A 23,036-nucleotide genomic window follows, 5' to 3' on the forward strand; every position below is an offset into this window, starting at 1 on the left:
CACATGGATCAATGCATTTGAGCCAATTTAAAGGACCATTCTGTCTGCTGTGACAGACCCAGGCCAGTGTGGTACAGGAGTCTGGTAGAGGGCAAATATACAAGTCACTGGCTGAGTAGTTTTCTGTTCCCTGAGTGACTAGAGCAGGGGCTGCACTGGAGTAATCAGGGCACCTGGATTTAAAAGTAGTTCACTCCAGTCAGGGAGGGAGGAGCTAGAGGAGAGGAAGTGCGTGTGAGGAGCTGGGAGCAAGAGGCACAAGGAGCTGAGAGTGAGAGGCTGTGCTGCTGGAGGACTACGGAGTACAAGTGTTATCAGACACTAGGAGGAAGGTCCTGTGGTGAGGATAAAGAAGGTGTTTTGGAGGAGGCCATGGGGAAGTAGCCCAGGGAGTTGTAACTGTCATGCAGCTGTTACAAGAGGCACTATAGACAGCTGCAATCCACAGGGCCCTGGGCTGGAACCCAGAGTAGCGGGCGGGCCCTGGTTCCCTCCCAAACCTCCCAACTCCTGATCAGAAACAGGAGGAGTTGATCCAGACTATGGGGAAGATCACTGAGGTGAGCAAATCTGCTAATAAGCGCAGGACCCACCAAGGTAGAGGAAGAACTTTGTCACAACTGGTGTCAGGAGTGGGATCTGGTGTGCACAGCGCAGCAGAAGAAGGAGGGTGATTTAAAAAAAAAGGTAGAGGGTTTATTTTTTTTTCACCACAATGGATGACTTAGTAGGGGCATTGATACAAGCTACAGCAGCACTAAGCCCTAGAGCTCGAGTGACGGGGCCACCAAGAGAGCCCAGGTGGAAAAAGAGAGGGGCTGAAGGCTCACCAGAAGCCACAAAGAGTCAGAACACTGAGAGAGAAGAGGATCGAGATGTTAGACTGCCCAAACCAAGAGACCGGGGAATTCCTAAGGCCCCATACAGATGTTATGCCTGCGGGGAGTGGGGACATATAGCTTCACAGTGTCCCAATGCTGAGGAGCCTATGCAGTGTAACCTGGGGAACTCGGCAGACCATGCTCCCTAATCCACCTTGTGAGGGTCTCACTAACCCCACATGTGTACACCAGACCAGTAAAGCTAAATGGGGTAGAGACCACAGCACTGGTTGATTCGGGGAGTGCTATCACACTTGTCTCAGGGAAGCTTGTGAAGTGTAGTCAGCTGCTGCGGGCTAAGTGTACGGGGATAACATGCGTCCATGGCACAGTTGGTTATTACTCCACCATCCCAGTAAAAATTGAGATTCAGGGGAACACTACTGAAGTAGCTGCAGGTGTAGTCCCTAAACTCCCATTCCCGATGCTCATAGGGAGGGACTTCCCATGGTTTGGAGACTTACTCCCAGTAGGAGGATTGGAGAAAGAAGGGAATCCTGAAGTTAGTGAGGCATCCACAGTAGACTGTCAACTCCCAGTCTTCTCTGAAATATCCCCAGATTTATTTTCCATTCCCAGACAGGGTAGAAAGTCGAAAAGGGAAAGGAGGGCAGCTAAGGCCTTGGGAACCCGAATACTGGCCCAAAGCCAGAGGGTCGCTCTCGTAGGTAGGCTGACCCGAGCAGCTGAAAAGGAGGCCACCCAGGAGGGAGAAGCTCCTGAGTCTGACCCCCACCCTAACGCTTCTGAACCAGTAGAGGCAACAGAGACTGGGCCCCTAGATCTTGGGCAGATTAGCCCTGGAAGAGGAAATTTTGGACGGGACCAGGCTGAAGACCCAAGGTACCACAACATTAGAAAGGAGGTGACTGAAATAGATGGGGTTCCCATGGAAGGGAGAACACAGGGACCAGGACCTTACTTCATAATGAAGAAGAATCTCTTATACCGAGTTGCATCAGTACAGGGGCAGAAGGTACAGCAGATCTTAGTACCTGAAAAACACCAGAATGCTGTATTAAGTCTTACGCATAGTCATCTTTTGGAGGGGGCACTTGGGGGTAGAGAAGACCCTGGCACGAGTCCTACGACAGTTCTTCTGGCCCGGAGTACATTAAGAAGTGCGAAGGTACTGTGCATCCTGCCCGGAGTGTCAGCTGTACAGTCCCCGTCCCCACCTGAGGGCACCTTTAGTACCCCTTCCCATCATAGAGGTCCCCTTTGAGCGAATATCCCTAGTGGGACCCCTGGAGAAGACGGCTCGGGGCCACCAATATATACTTGTTGGTTTGGACTATGCTACTCGCTACCCAGAAACTGTCCCCCTGCGGAACACAGCCTCTAAAACGATAGCCAAAGAGCTGGTGGGGATCTTTGCCCGAGTGGGGCTACCAAAGGAGATATTAACAGACCAAGGATCCCCATTTATGTCAAAGCTAATGAAGGACCTCTGTACACTGCTCCATATACATACCCTGAGAACTTCAGTTTACCATCCGCAGACTGATGGTTTGGTAGAAAGGTTTAATCGAACCCTCAAGGCTATGATAAGGAAGGTAGTAAGTCGGGACAGGAAGTACTGGGACATCCTACTGCCCTACATTATGTTCGCTATCTGGGACATACCTCAGGCCTCAACTGTGTTTTCCCCATTTGAGTTATTATACGGACGTCGCCCCTGTGGCATACTAGATATCGCCAAAGAGATTTGGGAAGAGGAACCCAATGAGGGGAGAAATATAATAGAACATGTAATACCGATGCGAGACAGGATAGCCCATATCACCCCTATTGTACGGGAACATTTGGAAAAGGCACAGGAGGCCCAGAGAACCTATTACAATCGCCAGGCAAAAGTCCGACAGTTCCAACCAGGGGATCTGGTGATGGTGTTGGTACCCACGGCAGAAAGCAAGCTTCTGGCACAATGGCAGGGGCCCTATGAGGTGGTTCAACCCATGGGGGAAGTAACCTACAAGGTGCGGCAGCCAGGGCGCCGAAAACAAGAACAGATTTATCACATCAACCTTCTGAAACCCTGGCATGCACAAGAGGCATGCATAACTATCCGAAATGACCTAACCCAGGAAAACAAGCCTTCCAAACAGGTGAGAGTGTCTCCCGATTTAACACCAGACCAGAAGAATGAGGGGTCTGAGACGATCTTCCGGAACCAAGATGTGTTCTCGACAAAACCAGGTCGAACAACTGCAACATATCACCACATCGTCACGAACCCTGGGGCCAGAATAACAATGAGGCCCTATCGGGTGCCAGCGGCCAAAAGGGAGGAAATAAAAGCAGAAGTAAAAAAAATGCTGGAGTTGGGGATCATCGAAGAATCCCACAGTCAGTGGTCCAGCCCAGTCGTGCTGGTGCCCAAACCTGATGGCACCACAAGGTTTTGCAACGACTTCCAGCGACTAAAAGAAGTATCCCAGTTCGATGCGTACCCCATACCTCGCATAGATGAGCTAATGGACCGTCTGGGGAATGCCCGGTACTTGACTACCCTAGACTTGACAAAGAGGTACTGGCAGATTCCCCTTGTGGAAGACACAAAGAAAAAGACTGCGTTCTCTACACCAGAGGGTCTTTTTCAATATACTGTCTTCCCTTTTGGACTACATTGGGCCCCAGCTACTTTCCAGTGTCTCATGGGCAAGCTATTACGCCTGCATAACAGTTGTGCTGCTGCCTACTTGGACGATGTGGTCATTCATACCCCAGACTGGGAAACCCACATAGAGAAGGTGGAGGCAGTCCTTGATATCTTCAGGTGAGCTGGTCTTACAGCAAACCCTGCCAAGTGTGCTGTAGGGTTTACAGAGGCCAAATATCTTGGCTACATTGTGGGAAAAGGTCTGGTAAAACCCCAAGTGAAGTTGGAGGCCATCCAAAATTGGCCCCGACAGCATCGCAAGAAACAAGTCCGGGCATTCCTAGATGTAGTGGGGTATTACCGACGATTTATCCCCCACTTTGCCACAAGGGCAAGACCCCGACAGACCTAGTGAAAGCCCATGGACCTGATCTGGCGAAATGGTCTGACACAGCAGAGGAAGCATTCACAGACCTACGGACTGCCCTCTGCAGTAACCCTGTACTGATAGCCTCTGATTTCACCAAGGAATTTATTCTGCAGACAGATGCATCGGAAGTAGGGTTGCGGGCCGTCCTATCACAGATAGTTGGGGAAGAGTAACACCCAATTCTCTACCTCAGTAGGAAACTCCTTCCAAGGGAACAAAAATATGCAGTGGTGGAGAGAGAGTGCCTCGCCGTAAAATGAGCCATGGAAGCATTGCACCACTACTTACTCGGGTGCAGATTTGTCCTCGTGACCGACCATGCCCCTCTTCAATGGATGCAGCAGAACAAGGAGAAGTACACAAGGGTGACCAGGTGGTTCTTATCCCTCCAACCTTTCCAGTTCCGTGTGCAACACAGAGCGGGGAGCCGTCACGGTAATGCTGATGTCTTGTCATGTGTCCACTGTCTGGCATCCCAAGCTGCCCAACCCCTTGGTGTTGAGCAGAGGGGAGGGATATGTGACAGACCCAGGCCAGCGTGGTACAGGAGTCTGGTAGAGGGCAAATATACTAGTCACTGGCTGAGTAGTTTTCTGTTCCCTGAGTGACTAGAGCAGGGGATGCACTGGAGTAATCAGGGCACCTGGATTTAAAAAGGAGCTCACTCCAGTCAGGGAGGGAGGAGCTAGAGGAGAGGAAGTGCGTGTGAGGAGCTGGGAGCAAGAGGCACAAGGAGCTGAGAGTGAGAGGTTGTGCTGCTGGAGGACTACGGAATACAAGTGTTATCAGACACCAGGAGGAAGGTCCTGTGGTGAGGATAAAGAAGGTGTTTTGGAGGAGGCCATGGGGAAGTAGCCCAGGGAATTGTAACTGTCATGCAGCTGTTACAAGAGGCACTATAGACAGCTGCAATCCACAGGGCCCTGGGCTGGAACCCGGAGTAGAGGGCGGGCCCTGGTTCCCCCCAAACCTCCCAACTCCTGATCAGAAACAGGAGGAGTTGATCCAGACTATGGGGAAGATCACTGAGGTGAGCAAATCTGCTAATAAGCGCAGGACCCACCAAGGTAGAGGAGGAACTTTGTCACACTGGATACATAAAATGTAGTCACAGCAGCAGCTACAAGATGATGGGAGATTTTGCTAATACGATTATCTCATACAGTGTGGCAAACTTTACCCTTCATGTTTGTGTTAGATTATATCTCCCACATGCAGCCTAGCCTATGAATGAATTCATCACAGAACCCTAGGGCTTGATTCTCCATTGCTCACTTCCAACCTGGTGCTGAATAGTGTTACTCATTTAGGTTGAGTTGAAGTAGTGTAAAACTGGAATAACATTGGCCATTCAGAAATTCAGAATAGATCTTTTTCCATCTTTCAGAAATCTGATGCTTTTTTCAGATTTCTTGCTTTTACTTTCTCTCTCACCTCTTTTTATTCATTATCCACATTATACATCCTATGGTACAATTATTCCTGGAACTGCTTTAATAAGCACTTCAGGAGAAAATGAAGTTAAGCAGAAACTTCTGTTTTCATTAATTTACAATTCTATAGATGGGTTACTTTGGAAAAACATAAATAAACTAGAAGCACCTCTCCACCTCATTAATTCCTGTGTTTCACCAAGTGTATATTCTGTTGGATAAGAATAATTATGGCAAAATCATTCTGTACGTCTTCTTAATACTGTCACTCCTCTGCTGGCAGATATTAGGGCAATGCAGGTTGATTCCTTATGGAAGAGAAATGAGTGATGTGGAATCTGGGCATTTTCTTGTAACTATTTTAGTCCTTTTCATGGAATATTTAATTGATATTTTGTGAAATGACCTTGGTTTAAATATGTAAAGAAAAAAATCTTTGTGATTAGAAAACATTTGTAGTAATGTAAGTTAAATATGTAAATTCATATCCATCCCTCAGTAGTGTGGTGTTATCCATGATACTAGAACATGTTTATAATAGCCTACCCACAGTTGTCTGTCAAAAGGTGTAGACTACTTATGATAGTGCCTATACACCCTTATAATGTGTTATTTATGGTCCAGTGGTTATGGAACAGTGTTTGGAGCCAGAAAACGTTATATATATGGGATTATATATTCCTTCTTTTGCTGTTGATCCACTAGGGAAAATCACTTAGGACTAGATTTACAAAGGTGACTTCAATGGAAGTTAGGACTTAACCTGCTTAGATACTTTTGAAAATCCCACTATGCATCTATCTGTGTGTTTAGGTGCCTGAGCACCTGTCTAAATCTGGCCATTAGGGCCTCGCCCACATCTAATGAGTCAGTTGAAAGACTCCTCCCATTAATTTCAATGAGGTTTTGGCTCATGGCCTCAGACTCAGTTTTTCAAAGTAGTTTCTACGTTTGGATGCTTCTGTTTTCAGGTTGCCAACTTTAGATATCACAGGCCTGATTTTCAGAGGGGCTAAACATCCAGAACTCCAGTTGAAGTTAGTGGGAGCTGCAGGCACACCGTACCCTTAAAACCAATTTCTAGGGCCAACATTTTCAAATTTTACTTTCCCAAGTTAGGGGCCCCAATCCAATGTCCACTGAAGTCTTGAAGTATTTCTATTAATTTTAATGGGCTTCAGATAAGACTGACGCTGAGCAATTCCCACTGATTAAAATAAGAGCTAGAAATTGGCCCTAGAAGTGCTCATTACTTCTGAAAACAGTCACTTATTAGGTGTCTAAATATGAATAGTTGTGCATGATACTAAGCACCTGAGTTAAAAAATCTGTCATAAATGTATAAAGTTAGACACCTAATACTACTGCTAACTATTATCTTCCTGAAGCTGTAAACCTTTCAAGGCAAAGATTTAGTTTTTACCATGCTTTCAATAAACATAACAGGTAAAGTCCTGGGAGAAACAAGTATAAGAACTTAATAGTTTTGGAGAAGAATGTAGCAGTTTATGTATACTATCCCTCTGCATACATAGGATACATGGCTACATAGCTGTATTCTTTTGTGACATGAACAAAATCACAATATTAAACAAATAAAAAAGTCAAATCATATCAGACTCATTTAATACAAGGTCCTTAACAAAATCACTACAAGGAGATGTTGATTTTTCTGAGGCATACTACAAGGACAACAATTTCTAGAATTCAGCATTCCATTTTTTCTGTGGAAGAGAGGGTAGTAAGGAAAAGTCCAATCCTAAATTAGTATACAACTATTACTGTGTTACACTGCAATATTAATGAACAAGTCCATAGATAGCTACAACAACAAAGGGCATTGTTTCTGAATAATAATTAGGAGTCCTAGGGTATGTCTACACTATGGGATTATTCCGATTTTACAAAAACCGTTTTTAAAACAGATTGTATAAACACAAGTGCACGTGGCCACACTAAGCATATTAATTCAGCGGTGTGCGTCCATGTACCGAGGCTAGCGTCGATTTCCTGAGTGTTGCACTGTGGGTAGCTATCCCATAGCTATCCCATAGTTCCCGCAGTCTCACCCACCCATTGGAATTCTGGGTTGAGATCCCAGTGCCTGATGGGGCAAAAAACGATGCCACTGGTGCTTCTGGGTACAGCCTCACCCTTCCCTCCGTGAAAGCAGCAGCAGCCAACCGTTTCGCGCCTTTTTTCCTGAGTGAACTGTGCAGATGCCATTCCATGGCAAGCATGGACCCTGCTGAGCTCAAGACAGCAATCATGGATGTTTTAAACACCTCGCGCATTCTTGTGCAGTCAATGCTGAACCGAGACCTGCAAAGCCAGGTGAGGAGGCGGTGGCTACGGCAGAGCGGCGACGAGAGTGATGAGGACATGGACACAGAATTCTGTCAAACTGTGGGCCCCTGCGCTTTGGAGATCCTGCTGGTAATGGGGCAGGTTCTAGCCATTGAACGCCGATTTTGGGCCCGGGAAACAAGCACAGACTGATAGGACCGCATAATGTTGCAGGTGTGGGACGATTCCCAGTGGCTGCGAAATTTTCGCATGCTTAAGGGCACTTTCATGGAACTTTGACTTGCTTTCCCCTGCCCTGAAGCACCAGAATACAAAGATGAGAGAAGCCCTCACAGTTGAGAAGCGAGTGGCAATAGCCCTCTGGAAGCTTGCAATGCCAGACTGCTACCGGTCAGTCAGGAATCAATTTGGAGTGGGAAAACCTACTGTGGGGGCTGCTGTGATGCAAGTAGCCAAAGCAATCACTAAGCTGCTGCTACGAAAGGTTGTGACTCTGGGAAATGTGCAGGTCATAGTGGATGGCTTTGCTGCAATGAGATTCCCTAAGTGTGGTGGGGTGATAGATGGAACCCATATCCCTATCTTGGCACCGGAGCACCAGGGCATCCACTACTTAAACCGCAAGGGGTACTTTTTCATGGTGCTGCAAGCACTGGTGGATCACAAGGGACGTTTCACCAGCATCCACGTGGGATGGCTGGGAAGGGTTCATGACGCTCGCATCTTCAGGAACACTACTCTGTTTAAACGGCTGCAGCAAGGGAATTACTTCCCAGACCAGAAAATAACAGTTGGGGATGTTGAAATGCCTGTCATTATCCTGGGAGACCCAGCCTACCCCTTGTTGCCATGGCTTATGAAGCCATACACAGGCAGCCTGGACAGTAGTCAGGAGCTGTTCAACTACAGGCTGAGCAAGTGCAGAATGGTGATAGAATGTGCATTTGGCCTTTTAAAGGCGCGCTGGCGCACATTACTGACTCACTCAGACCTCAGCCAAACCAATGTCCCCATTGTTATTGCTGCTTGCTGTGTGCTCCACAATCTCTGTGAGAGTAAGGGGGAGACCTTTATGGCGAGGTGGGAGGCTGAGGCAAATCACCTGGCCGCTGATTACGCACAGCCAGACACCAGGGCAATTAGGAGAGCACACCAGGAAGCGGCGTGCATTAGAGAAGCTTTGAAAACCAGTTTCATCACTGGCCAGGGTACAGTGTGACTGTTGTGTTTGTTTCTCCTTGATGAAACCCCCCCACCTTGATTGACTCATTCCCTGTAAGCCACCCCCACCCACTTACCCCTTCGATCACAGCTTGCTTTCTAAGGAAATAAAGTCACTCTCATTTAAAAATCATGTATTCTTTATTACTTAATTATAAAAAGAGAGAGAGAACTGACAAGGTAGCCTGGGTGGGGTTTGGGAGGAGAATAGTAGGGAAGGAAAAGGCCACTAAAAAATTTCATAATAATGAGAGCCTTTTGGTTGGGCTGTCCACTGGGGTGGAGTGGGCGGGTGCACGGAGCCTACCCCCACAAGTTCTTATTTGTCTGGTGGATGAGGAGACTAAGGAATATGGTGAGGGGGGAGGGTGGTTATACGGGGGCTGCAGCAGCACTCTGTGATCCTGCTGCCATTCCTGAAGCTCCACCATATGCCAGAGCATGTCAGTTTGATCACGCAGCAGCCCCAGAGTTGCATCCCGCCACCGCTGATCTTCCTGCCGCCACCTCTCATCTCGAGCATCTCTCCTCTCATCTCGAGCATCTCTCCTGTCCTCACGTTCGTCCCTCCTGTCCTTACGTTGGTCCCTCCTGTCCTCACGGTCACTGGCATCTTTCCTGTACTTTGCTACCACATCCTTCCACTCATTCAGATGAGCTCTTTCATTGCGGATCACTTCCATGATTTCTGAAAACATTTCTTCTCGCTTCTTTTTTTTTCCGCCATCTTATCTGAGATAGCCTTCAGGACGGAGTAGGGAGGCTTGAAAAATTTGCAGCTGCATGAGGGAGAGAAAAAAAGGGAGAGAAGTATTTAAAAAGATACATTTTAGAGAACAATGGTCATACTCTTTCACAGCGAACAACACTATTCACCTTTCATAGCACGTGTTTTCACTACAAGGTCGCATTTTGCATCTTAATATTGAGTGCCTGGGCTTCGGTGTTACAGATCACAGACGCAGGTCTGGGCAGCAGAATTTGGCTTGCATGCGGCCATGGTAAGCCATTGTCTTTCGTCTTCTGCAGCTTTCATCTATCCAGCACCCTCCTTTCCTAAATAGCAAGCAAAGACCGTTGAGTGCTGCTTCTTTCCTGTTAAGGTGCAGCAGCAGATACCACCCCGAGGCTGGTATCATGGAAGATCACTGCTAAACACTCCCCTTCCCCCCCCCACAACTGCGTGGCTGGTAGCAGGAAAGATCCCTGCTGGCCAAAAGCAGAAAAGCTCAGCGCCAATCGCCACCCCTCCCCACCTCCCGCTTGGCTACCTGCGGGGAAGGATTTCTTTTAAGCCACAGGCAAACAGCCCAGTAGGAATGGCCATCTCTGTCCCCTTACTTAAATTCCTGAATTTCAACCAGGTTACCATGAACGATATCACTCTCCTGAGGATAACACAGCGAGATAAAGAACAGAAGTTGCTTGAATGCCAGCAATCACCGGGACCATACGCAGCTAAGCTTTGTCATGCAGTGATACCAGATTACTTGCTACATGCATGGCATGGTCAAGTGTCCTACCATGGAGGATGGAATAAAGCAGCGCTGCCCAGAAACCTTCTGCAAAGGCTTTTGAAGTACCTTCAGGAGAGCTTCATGGAGATGTCCCTGGAGGATTTCTGCTCTGTCCCCAGACATGTTAACAAATTTTTACAGTAACTGTACTGGCCAGGAATGCATCCCAAGTCCTCAGGGCAAATTAATCATTAAAAAACGCTTGCTTTTAAACCATGTCTTATATTTACAAGGTACACTCACCAAAAGTCCCTTCCATGGCTTCATTGTCTGGGATAGTTGCTTGGGAGGGTAATTCCATCAGGGTGAGAAAAAGTTCCTGGCTGTTGGGGAAAACGGAGTGCTGTGTGCCCTCTACAAGCTCATCCTCCTCTTGCTCCTCATCTTCCCCATCCGCAGAATCCTCAGCCCTGGCTGCGATTACCACCTCCACCTCAGAATCCATGGACAGGGGTGGGGTAGTGGTGGCAGACCCCCCTACAATTGCATGCAGCTCACCTAATATCTCACCTAATAGCCCACCTTAATCAATTACTCTCATTACAGTTGGTATGGCAACACCCATTTTTCATGTTCTCTATGTATATATAGCTTCTTACTGTATTTTCCACTGCATGCATCCGATGAAGTGGGTTTTAGCCCACAAAAGTTTATGCTCAGATAAATCTGTTAGTCTCTAAAGTGCCACAAGTACTCCTGGTTTTTTCGCTGATACAGACTAACACGGTTACCACTCTGAAACCTGTCGTATTTCCCAAAGTGAAAACAGGATACCATACAGGGCTGGCCTGAGCTGCCCAGGACAGGGACTGACAGCCCAAGCCCACACCAAATGTTGCTCTGTGCCCCCCTTAGGGCAAAACTGGGCATTTGTCCCATTTCTCTTGCCTAGTTTGCCAAAAAAGTCAGGACATCCCAGACATGGCTTAAAAAGGAGACTGGCCTGGTCCAAAACAAGACGTTTGGTCATCCTAGTTCGACTGATACCTATCTATATTGTGGCTAGGGAAAATAAAGTTCAGTGTTTCATTTTAATCATGGAAAAATGCTGATTTTAATGTTCGTTTTTTACTAGAGAATTTTGTTTTTTTGTCACGGAAAACGGGATCTTTGATGATAAGATTGAGTGTTGTAATGCTAAACAAGTGATTACTAGCTTTGGCCACTAGATGTCCTCTGAGTTTGCAAAAGCTGTTTACATTCTATTAAATATGTGATTTCCTTTTACTTATAGCATGAACTTGAAAATATTTTTTTTTCTCTTTATGTCCTTCCTGAATTTTTCTTAAGCAGGCTGAGCTGGTCAGAGGCATTTACCTGGAAAGCTGGGGTAACACATAAAGGTGGTAAAACAAAAGAGGAATATAGGGTATGTCTACACTACGGGATTATTCCTATTTTACAGAAACTGGTTTTGTAAAACAGATTGTATAAAGTTGAGTGCATGCGGCCACACTAAGAACATTAATTCAGTGGTGTACGTCCATGTACCGAGGCTAGCGTCGATTTCTGGAGCGTTGCACTGTGGGTAGCTATCCCGTAGCTATCCCATAGTTCCTGCAGTCTCCCTCGCCCCTTGGAATTCTGGGTTGAGATCCCAATGCATGATGGGGCAAAAACAGTGTCGCGGGTGATTCTGGGTAAATGTCGTCATTCAATCCTTCCTCCGTGAAAGCAATGGCAGACAATCATTTCACGCCCTTGTCCCCTAGATTGCCCTGGAAGACGCCATAGCATGGCAACCATGGAGCCTGTTTTGCCTTTTATCACTGTCACTGTATGTGTACTGGATGCTGCTGACAGAGGCGGTACTGCAGTGCTACACAGCAGCATTCATTTGCCTTTGCAAGGTAGCAGAGATGGTTACCATCCCTATTGCACCGTCTCCCATTGTAAATTGGCGATGAGATGACAGTTATCAATCATTTTGTACCGTTTGCAACTGGAAATTGGCATTGATGGTTATCAATCATTTTGTACCATCTGCTGCTGTCATGGGTGCTCCTGGCTGGCCTCGCTGAGGTCAGCCAGGGCGCATGGACAAAAATGGGAATGATTCCCTGGGTCATTCCCTTCTTTACGTTTTGTCTAAAAATAGAGTCAGTCCTGCCGAGAATATGGGGCAAGTCTACTAGAGAGCCAGAGAGCACAGCCACTCCAGGTCAGAGCCCCAGAGATCCCACAGAAATGATGAGCTGTATGCCATTCTAGGAGGTGCCCCTGCAACAACCCCACCCGTCGCTTCCCTCCTCCCACACCCCTCCTGGGCTACCGTGGCAGTGTCCCCCCATTTGTGTGATGAAGTAATAAAGAATGCAGGAATAAGAAACACTGACTTTTTAGTGAGATAAAATGAGGGGGAGGCAGCCTCCAGCTGCTATGATATTCCAGGCAGGACATTAAACAGTGAGGGGGAGAGGAGCCCAGCATCCCGCTGCTATGATAGTCCAGGCAGTACAGAATCTTTTCTTTACACATGAAAGGGGGGGGGCTGATGGAGCTCAGGCATAGACATAGTATAGTCCCTGCCCTGAAGAGACTACTGTGTAGCCAGGAAATAGTCCTATTCCACTTTACAGATGGGAAACCAAGATGCAGAGATATTAAATGATTTGGCTGAGTTGGACAGAGAATTTGTGGCAGACCCAGGAATCAGACCCACATTTCCTGAATCCCAGTCCTGTGCCTTCATCACAAGACTGTAATTCCTCTATAATAGTGTTTAAAGTGTGGCCTGTTAGAAACTTGATTTAAAAAAGTATATTAAAAAATACAAATAAAGATACAGAGATGTATTTGTTCTCGTAAACCATTTTTTCCCTGTGTGAATCAGACACAAAATAACTAGTGGAACTCCACTCCCATATAAGAAACCTGTGACTCAGCCACAGATGCTAAACTTGTGAACCTATATTTATATTAATCAAAATCATATTTGTGGTCTGGCTCAGTGGCCTAGCATTATCAGTCTGCGTTGCCAAGAGAGAGACCTGGAAATTGATTTCTCAATGTAATCTCTTGCTCCTTGTTACCCAGTAAGAGATCCCAAATGGCAATGCACTACATATCACCAGGTCAGCCCTGAGTAGGCCATTGTTAAGGACATTTTGTTTGCAGATTCACTTCTGACCTGGCTATAAACATATTGGGGTTGATCCATCCCTCCTCTTTCACCTTTATTACATTGGAACACATGTCCGAGGACTGGAAGCACCTAGGATTTTAAGAAAGGCTAAAATACATGTCATTAGAAAAGCAAACAGGCAGACATAAAATTTTTCTCTGTATGTGTTAGTCAAGTGAGCTTCTAAAGTAAATGTTCTGGTTATTTATTGCAGGCAGAGCCAGCTCCAGCTTTTTTGCCGCCCCAAGCGGTGAAGCGGAAAAAAAAAGATAAAGCCATGATCGGCGGCTCTTCGGTGGTAGCCCTAACATGCCGCTTCATTCTTCAGCAGCAGTTCGGCGGCAGGTCCTTCGCTCTGAGAGGGACTGAAGGACCCACTGCCAAATTGCCGCCAAAGACCCAGATGTGCTGTCCCTTTCCATTGGCCGCCCCAAGCACCTGCTTCCTTTGCTGATGCCTGGAGCCAGCCCTGATTGCAGGTTTTCTATGTAATTTTGCCCCCAAAAAAGTATGCCAGGCAACACAAACACCATGGCTGTTAGGTCTGCTCTTTGTGTCTTGTCCCTCCCCCTCACTTTTGTCTGGCTTCCTCTTTCTCTCTGCACTTATCTCTCTACTTCCTGTTTTCATATTTGTTTTCTTTTCTTTTTTTTAATCTCTTCTCCGTGACCGCAATTCATCAAAGCACTTACACTCCTGCATAAGTCCTATTGTAGCTGATGGGACTTACACAGGTGTGTAAGTGCTTTGTTTATAGGGATGGAATGAGCACATGTTTATGTGCTTTGACAGATTGGAGCCTTTGTCATTTATTCTGGACCTGCGTTGGGGTTTGAAACAAGCTGGACTAACTAGTTTGCTTGATTTTTTTATTTGTTTGTAAAAAATGAATAATGAAGTTGTTTTTGTACGTTACATAGCCGGCCAAGTAGGAGAAGTTATGGGTAGTGAGATAATGAGAAAAGTGAACTGTGGTCCAGATTTTCAGAATAAATCAACAGTTACAGTTAGGGCCAGATTTCCAAAAGAATTCAGTATGCTGGATGCTTGTAGGGTGCTGAACTATTATGAAGAACTGGCCCCAACTGTCATAATGAGATCTGCTGGCTACTGATCTGGCTACGTCCGGATGAACTCCTGTTGCAAACTGTACTGTGGTTGAAATGAGAGCCTGATTCCTGGTAAAACTCCAATTCCTGTGCATTTTCAAAGAGTAAGGCAAGTCATGTGAGCCAGTTACACAAAGGAAGAGATATCAAATGCATCAAAGTGATTTGGGAACCCAAGCCCCACTGAGATTCAATGGGATTTGTGCTCCTAAATTCCTTAGCTACTTTTGAAACCCACCCTCCTAATAAATAAAAAGAAAATGATAAGAACATAAGAATGGCTATACTGGGTCAAACTGATGGTCTATCTAGCCCAGTATCCTGTCTTCTGACAGTGGTCAGTGCCAGTTGTTTCACAGGAAATGAACAGAACAGGGCAATTATCAAATGGTCCATCCCCTGTCTTCCCATTCCAGCTTCTGGCAGTCAGACGTTAGGGATACCCAGAGCATGGGGCTGTGACCTGGACCATCTGGGCTAATAGCCATTGATGTACCTATCCTCCTTGAACTTATCCAATTTTTTTTCTATCCATTATTTTGCCTTCACAACATCCCATGATAACGAGTTCCATAGGTTGACTGTGTGTTGTATGAAATAGTACTTCCTTTTGTTAGTTTAAAACCTGCTGCCTGTTAATTTCATTGGTGACCCCTGGTTCTTGTGTTATGTGAAGGGGTAATTAACACTTCCCTGTTCACATTCTCCACACCATTCATTATTGTATAAACCTCAATCACATCCCTCTCAGTCCTCTTTTTTTCTAAAAGGAATAGTCCTCATCCTTTTAATCTCTCCTCACATGGAAGCTTTTCCATACCCTAATCATTTTTGTTGTTCTTCTCTGTACTTTTTCCAGTTCTAGTATATCTTTTGTTAGATGGGGCTACCAGAAATGCATATATTATTCAAGATGTGAACATACCATGGATTTATATAGTGGCATTTTTCTATTTTCTGTCTTATTATCTATCCTTTTCCTAATGGTTCCTAACATTTTGTTAGGTTTTTTTGACTGCCACTGCACATTGAGCATATGTTTTCCGATAACTATCCACGATGAGTCCAAGATCCCACTGAAAAAGAGAACAGCTAAATTAGACCCAATCATTTTGTATGTATATTTGGGATTATGTTTTTTTCAGCGTGCATTACTTTGCACTTATCAACATTTAATTTCATCTGCCATTTTGTTGCCCAGTCACCCAAGTTTGTGAGATCACTTTGTAATTATTTGCATTCAGCTTTGGACATAACTATCCTGGGCAATTTTGTATCATCTGCAAATTTTCCATTTTCCATTCAAAAATTCATAGTAAGGTTAATTTTCAATATTAAGAGAAAACCCTGTTCTAACTTTCGCACATGGATTCATGACACCACCTCACTCTGTTTATTTCAATCTCTTTATAGGTCTTTTTCTCCTCCATCTACCAGCCACCAGCTTTTTCCTTTATCTGACCCCTTACCCCATCAGCTGCTGCAATGAGATTATGGTCTAAGTGATATTTTAGTTCTGCAGGTGTTCTAAGGGTCAATGGAAAAAACTCCCACACTGCTGATGGGGATTTCCTCTGTAGCATTCATGTGGGGGGCACCGGTAAACGCTTGGTGTGACAGACACAGCATGAACAATTCTTTTTTATTCCTGGCACAGCTGTAACTCACTAATGCATGGTGTAGTAACACTTAGTAAATTCCAACTTATATAACAAAGTTTCTTAAAGTGAAAGCTAACAGATCTCCTGAAGTGGCAGCTTTAATGCTGCATCTGTCTTGTACTCGGTATCTCTCACTATTTTTGTACCTTACATATTGTAACAAACATAACTTTCTGTTATTCACTCTGCTCCATATCACAGCCTCCTGGAACTACACAGCAGTCAGGACAGAACTCAAATTCTCTTGCTTCAAAGCACTGGCCCCTGCCTCCCGAGCTAAATAAGATTCTCTGGCAGTCATGAACAATATAAGGCCTGTGACAAATAGATCAGCAGTTTTCATTCCATTCAGTAGAGGGCAGTGCTACATGCATTCACTCTCATCCACACACTGTTTAACATTTAATACTTTCTACTTAGCTACACTTTTCAGGTGTTAAGTAATAAATCTCCTTAACACTTCTGTCCAGTAAGAGTTAACTTCATTTCCTCAATTTTCATATCTGGAAAATAAGTGTAAGTGACTCACGCAAGGCCACAGATGATAGTGGTGTCAGAGGCAGAATTAGCTCTTAGAAGACCCACTCCTGCAAGCTCTTATTTTCAGTGGGAGCTCTGTACATGCAGTGTCTAAAGGACAAAGCCGTGGGAGTTCCAAGTCCTGCACTCAAACCATTCTTCTCCCATAATTTATATTCCCTTTCTTCGTAGCTGTTCCTCCAAGTTTATCAGCACCCTTACTATCAGTGCCCCAAACACACTGAGCCAGATTATGATCTCACACATGACTTTAGTTGTGTTACTCCAACTATACACACGGGTTGAGACATTGTTTTCATGTGTCCCTGAACCATCTTCAAGTCATAACAGAAACTTCATTGACCATAATTAGATAGACACAGGGTCTTCCAACGTCTTGCACCTTGTATATTCATTTATTAGAACTAGTAAGAAATTTTCTGAGTAACATCTTTTTCATCAGAAAATGACAATTTGTCAAAACTGAAACTGTCACAGGAAAGCGTTCGTTTTGATGACTCTCCCAATTCAAAAAAGTATTGGGTTCAAAATTATCAAAACGTCCTGTTTCGACATTTTCAAAATGAAAAGTTACATTTTTCTTTCAAAACTATTTTTTTGTTTCAAGATTTTAGTTCATGTATACTATATTTGACCAAGTCCAGGGTTTTTTCGGATTATTGGTTTGTAAACATTTTTGAGATTTAGAATTTTTCCCTCCATTTTGGGATGGGAAAAATTTTGAACTCTTGGAAACTCTCACAGAAAAACTGTTTCCCACCCAGCTCTTTCATTTACATTTGTGCAAAGTGAGTGTGAAACACTACTAAATCAAAGCAGCAAAAAGTCCTGTGGCACCTTATAGGCTAACAGACGTTTTGGAGCATGAGCTTTCGTGGGTGAATAGCCACTTCATCAGATGCATGGAAGTATTCACCCACGAAAGCTCATGCTCCAAAACGTCTGTTAGTCTATAAGGTGCCACAGGACTTTTTGCTGCTTTTACAGATCCAGACTAACACGGCTACCCCTCTGATACTAAATCAAAATATCCCATTCATTTATGTTAGTGTTTTTCATCCACTTTTCACAGTTGTAACTAAAAGAAAGAGTAAGAAGCTGTGGGAGCTCTTCCTACTCAAAGAGCAGTGTATATTGATCATTTAGTACTCGCTGTGAAAGATCACTCTTTTACAGAAGTTTTTGTTTTGCAGGGAGAGTTAACAATGACCATGAACCTGTTTACCACTCAAACTAAAGCACAGGGAACTAAAACCTACATTTTCAAAAGTGATTAATCATTTTGAGTGCCTCAGTTTTCAGGTGCCCAACTTAAACCACTTTGTGATTTTCAGAGAACGATTACCCAGCAGTTTCTGATAATCAGGCCCCTTTAAAGTGTCTCAAAAAGGGCACCTACAAGTGGATGCACCCAATTTCTGTTTGAACTCTTAGGTCTTGTACAACTTCAATTGCTTATGCATTCAATATGGTGGAGGCTTGTTTTGTTTTTTGTGGGAGGTGAGGGCTGCTAGTGTAATAACAAGGAAGCATCTGAGCAAGGTGAGAGAAACGTCATGGTGACAGAAAGATAACTTGATGACGAGAAGCCTAACCACAAAGAGTGTTGTGTGTTGCCAGCTGTAGCCTGGCACTCAGTTGTTTTTTTCAGCAGAGATGATCTGGTTCAACATCTCAGCAAAGAAAACACAAGAGAACTAGACAGCATGATCCAAAAACAAAAACCAAAGGGGTATTTTTTTAACCTCAGTCTCTTCTACCTTATCACACGCATAACCGCAGCACATTTCTGCATCCCTTCTTCAGGTTCCCATGAGGGCAGCTGGTTAACATAGTGTAGGCTTTCTTAGTATCCTGGTACTTTTAGCTTCTCTTTACACAGCCTCCTCCTCTTTCAGTGTAACATCCTTCAGCATGCTATGAAGTATGTTAACTCTGTGAATCACTTCTAAAAGGCAGACAACAATCTAGAACAAATCTGAATCTGGGACTGTCTCTCGCACTCATTTTGCTGTTTGTATGTCACATTTGGATATTCATGTTGCTTTTCTCTTATTTTCTTTCCAAGGAAAATATGTTAGTGAAAGAAATTAAATTGTGTAACTAGCAATGCTAGGTTAGGTGGTTTTGCAAGCTTTAAAGGTCAGAAGATTTTACAAATCAGATGCTTCTCAATGCATAGTGAGACTCAGATATTCACACTATTATACAGTTGTTATGTGAGTTAATTTCAACTAGCCTTATGATATATTGCAAGATATTATGAGATTTCATGCAATGGCCCAAATCCTCTGTCACACTGGTGCAATTCCATGGAAGTCATTAGGGTTTCATTCTGTAACTGAGAGTCTAATGAGGAATTCTCATATGATATCTTATTACAGTAGACCCTCAGAGTTATGAACACCAGAGTTACTAACTGATCGGTTAACCATAAACATCATTTGGAACCAGAAGGACACAATCAGGCAGCAGAGACAAAAAAAAAAGGAAAAAAAGGAATATCCAATATATTAGCGGTTCTCAAACTGGGGTCCGCCGACCCTTGGGGGTCTGGGAGATTACTCCAGGGGGTCTGTGAGGAATGTCCAGCTCCAGGGGATCCGTGAGTCATGTCTGGGATCTCCTGCCCCACTGATCAAGTCCTCCCCCTCCCTCCCAATGCCTCCTTAATGCCACAGAACAGCTGTTCAGCGACATGCAGGAAGCACTGGGAGGGAGAGGAAGGTGCAGGGATAGGGCACACTCAGGGGAGGGGGCAGAAAGAGGTGGGGTGGGAGTGGGGCCTTAGGGGAAGGAGTGGAGTGGGGGTAGGGGTTTAGCTTGGGGCTAAACGGGGATTGAGCAATCCCCGGGGAAAATTAGAAGCCAGCTTCTGGGTCCGTGAAAAATTTTAAATCAAAATGGGGGCAGGGGCGGCTCCAGGCATCAGCACGCCAAGCGCGTGCCTGGGGCGGCAAGCCATTGGGGGTGCTCTGCCAGTTGCCACAAGGGTGGTAGGCAGATTGCCTTTGGCGGCATGCCTGTGGAGGGTCCACTGGTCTCACGGCTTTGGCAGACCTCCCGCAGGCTGCCGCCGAATCCGCGGGACCAGGGACCTCCTACAGGCAAGCCGCCAAAGGCAGCCTGCCTGCTGTGCTTGGGGTGGCAAAATACCTACAGCTGCCCCTGAATGGGGGTCCTCAGGTTGCTAAAGTTTGAGAACCATGCAATATAGTACTGTTAAATGTAAACTACTAAAATTAAAGGGAAATTTAAAAAAATCGATAAGGTAAGGAAACTGTTTCTGTGCTTGTTTCATTTAAATTAAGATGGTTAAAAGCAGCATTTTTCTTCTTCATAGTAAAGTTTCAAAGCTGCATTAAGTCAATGTTCGGTTGTAAACTTTTGAAAGAGCAACCCTAACATTTTGATCAGTTACGAACATTTTGGAGTTCTGAACAACCTCCTTTCCTGAGGTGTTCATAACTTTGAGGTTCTAATGTAAGTATCACATCATCGGGGTAGTAAAATTCCAATCACAGTCAGATTAAAAATAGTCCTTACGGATCAAATGATCAGAGATAGCTAAATGCATGTGTTTGCACAAATGCACTTGTACTTACAAAACCTATATTTGAATACAGACATTAGATATTTTCACATGCAAATAGGTATGTGTATGTGCAATTGCCTGGTCTGCACACAACCAGGTCATTATCCATTTGTCCACAAAAAGGCAGAGTTTTGCACACACACACACCATTTTAATTGTTTCAGAAAATGTGCCCCAATATGTCGGAGCATGGCAAAGGGGATAAGAAAAAAAACTCACGAAAGGCCCCTTAGTGCCAGGGGCAGCTAGATATAACACAGAGCACCCCCAAAACTACTCCTGTGTAATACTGTTGACTAGATCAGACTTCCATCAGCCACTGGATCTGAGTGGGCGTGACATAAAATCCACCTTTCCCTTCCAGTGTTCCTATGCTGAGCACAGCTTAGCTGGACCAGAGGATTGAATCTCTTGTGTGACAAATGAATTTTCCAACAAATCCATCATGTTTTATCTCTATATCACATACTCTATAGATACAGCATCTAACATTAGCTCTACCCCAATGAGAAATTAGAGTAACAAATTGCCTAGCTACACAGCCAAAGAAATATTTAATAAACCACCTCTCCCATAAGTTGATTCTTGCATCCTGCACTGAATTTAGCTTAAAAGGGTTTCTGGTCACTGTACTGAAAATTAATAGCTATGTGCTATCTCACACTCCAAGATTTATTTTTTCTAGGGAGCACACGGGTGTCAGAAAGCACCTTAGAAGCAATTCCTAAATGGGCATCGTTGTTATTTGCAGAATGCACAAGCCCACAAAAGGGTGACATTTGCAAGCTTTACAGTCCCTTGTACTTAGCTGAGTCACAGGCTGAAACAGCTTGTCATGAAAGACTTGTCTGCTGGTGTATGGGCAGTCTGGGTAAATCTATAGTTCAGTGGTTACCCATTTTGAGCTGGCAGAACAGGAAATAGTTAACTGCTGATACCAATGGCTTGTTGCCCCTAATTCTGTATCATATCAAATTTCACATTTTTTAAAATATGCACGGGCTCCCTCTCTAACCTCACATGCTTTTACTCCAGCTCTCTTTCAATTGGCTTCTCTCTTCTCTCCTTCCCCTCCCAACAACTCTTGCCATTTATTTCAGAGTGGTAACCATTTTAGTCTGTATCAGCAAAAAGAATGAGGAGTACTTGTGGCACCTTAGAGACTAACACATTTATTTGGGCATAAACTTTCATGGGCTAAAACCCACTTCATCAGATGCATGCAGTAGAAAATACAGTAGGAAGATATATATACACAGAGAACATGAAAAAATGGGCTTTGCCATACCAACTATAATGAGACTAATCAATTAAGGTGGGCTATTATCAGCAGGAGAAAAAAAACTTTTGTAGTGATAATCAGGATGGCCCATTTCCAGAGTGGGTGCAAGGATGTTTCGCACCCTAGGTGAAACTTCCACCTTGTGCACCCTCCCCCCGAGCTCTGTGGCAGCTCTCCGCCCTAAGCCCCCTCCCTGGGGCAGCTTCCCACACCCCCTCTGCTCTGAGGCATCCTCCTGTGGCAGCTCCCCACTCCCCCTCTGCCCTGAGGTTCCCCCCCGCGGCAGTTCCCCCCGGCCCGGGGAGCCATGTGGCAGCTCCCTGCCCCAGCTCACCTCTGCTCCGCCTCCTCCCCGAGCACGCCCTTGCCACTTCACTTCTCCCACCTCCCAGGCTTGCGGTGCCAATCAGCTGTTTGGCACCACAAGCCTGGGAGGGAGAGAAGCAGAGCGGAGCAGCATGCTCAGGGGAGGAGGCAGAGCAGAGGTGAGCTGGGATTGGGGAGTGGTTCCCCTACATGAGGCCCCCCCCACCTTACTTGCTGCAGGCAACCCTCCCTGTGGCCTCCCCGACCCAGCTCCCTCCACCTAAATGCTGATGATCACCAGAGTTTCCGAAGATCCGGCCGCCACGGTTGCTGCCGAAGGACCCAAAATGCCGCCCCCCAAATGTTAGCACCCTAGGTGACTGCCTAGGTCGCCTAATGGATTGCACCGTCCCTGCCCATTTCCAACAGTTGAGAAGAAGGTGTGAGTAACAGTAGGGGAAAAATTAGCATGGAGAAATAGTTTTTACTTTGTGTAATGACCCATCCACTCCCAGTCTTTATTCAGGCCTAATTTAATGGTGTCCAGTTTACAAATTAATTCCAATTCTGCAGTTTCTCATTGGAGTCTGTTTTTGAAGTTTTTTTGTTGGAGAATTGTGACTTTTAGGTCTGTAATTGAGTGACCAGGGAGGGTGAAGTGTTCTCCTACTGATTTTTGAATGTTATAATTCTTGACATCTGATTTGTGTCCATTTATTCTTTTGTGTAGAGACTGTTCAGTTCGGCCAATGTACATGGCAGAGGGGCATTGCTGGCACATGATGGCATATATCTCATTGGTAGATGTGCTGGTGAACAAGCCTCTGATGGTGTGTCTGATGTGATTAGGTCCTATGATGGTGTCCCTTGAATAGGGACAGAGCTGGCAACGAGCTTTGTTGCAAGGATAGGTTCCTGGGTTAGTGTTTTTGTTGTGTGGTGTGTGGTTGCTGGTGAGTATTTGCTTCAGGTTGGGGGGCTGTCTGTAAGCAAGGGCTGGCCTGTCTCCCAATATCTGTGAGAGTGAG

General features: G+C 45.2%; 1 protein-coding gene across 1 annotated transcript in view; it reads left to right on the plus strand.

The window, feature by feature from the left end:
• SPATA48 (spermatogenesis associated 48) overlaps nucleotides 1-23,036 on the plus strand; it is a 46,265-nt gene that overhangs the window by 16,482 nt on the left and 6,747 nt on the right. The gene's annotated exons all lie outside the window — the stretch shown is intronic.

Source organism: Gopherus flavomarginatus, chromosome 2 (assembly GCF_025201925.1).
Source record: "Gopherus flavomarginatus isolate rGopFla2 chromosome 2, rGopFla2.mat.asm, whole genome shotgun sequence".
Classification (NCBI taxonomy): domain Eukaryota; kingdom Metazoa; phylum Chordata; order Testudines; family Testudinidae; genus Gopherus; species Gopherus flavomarginatus.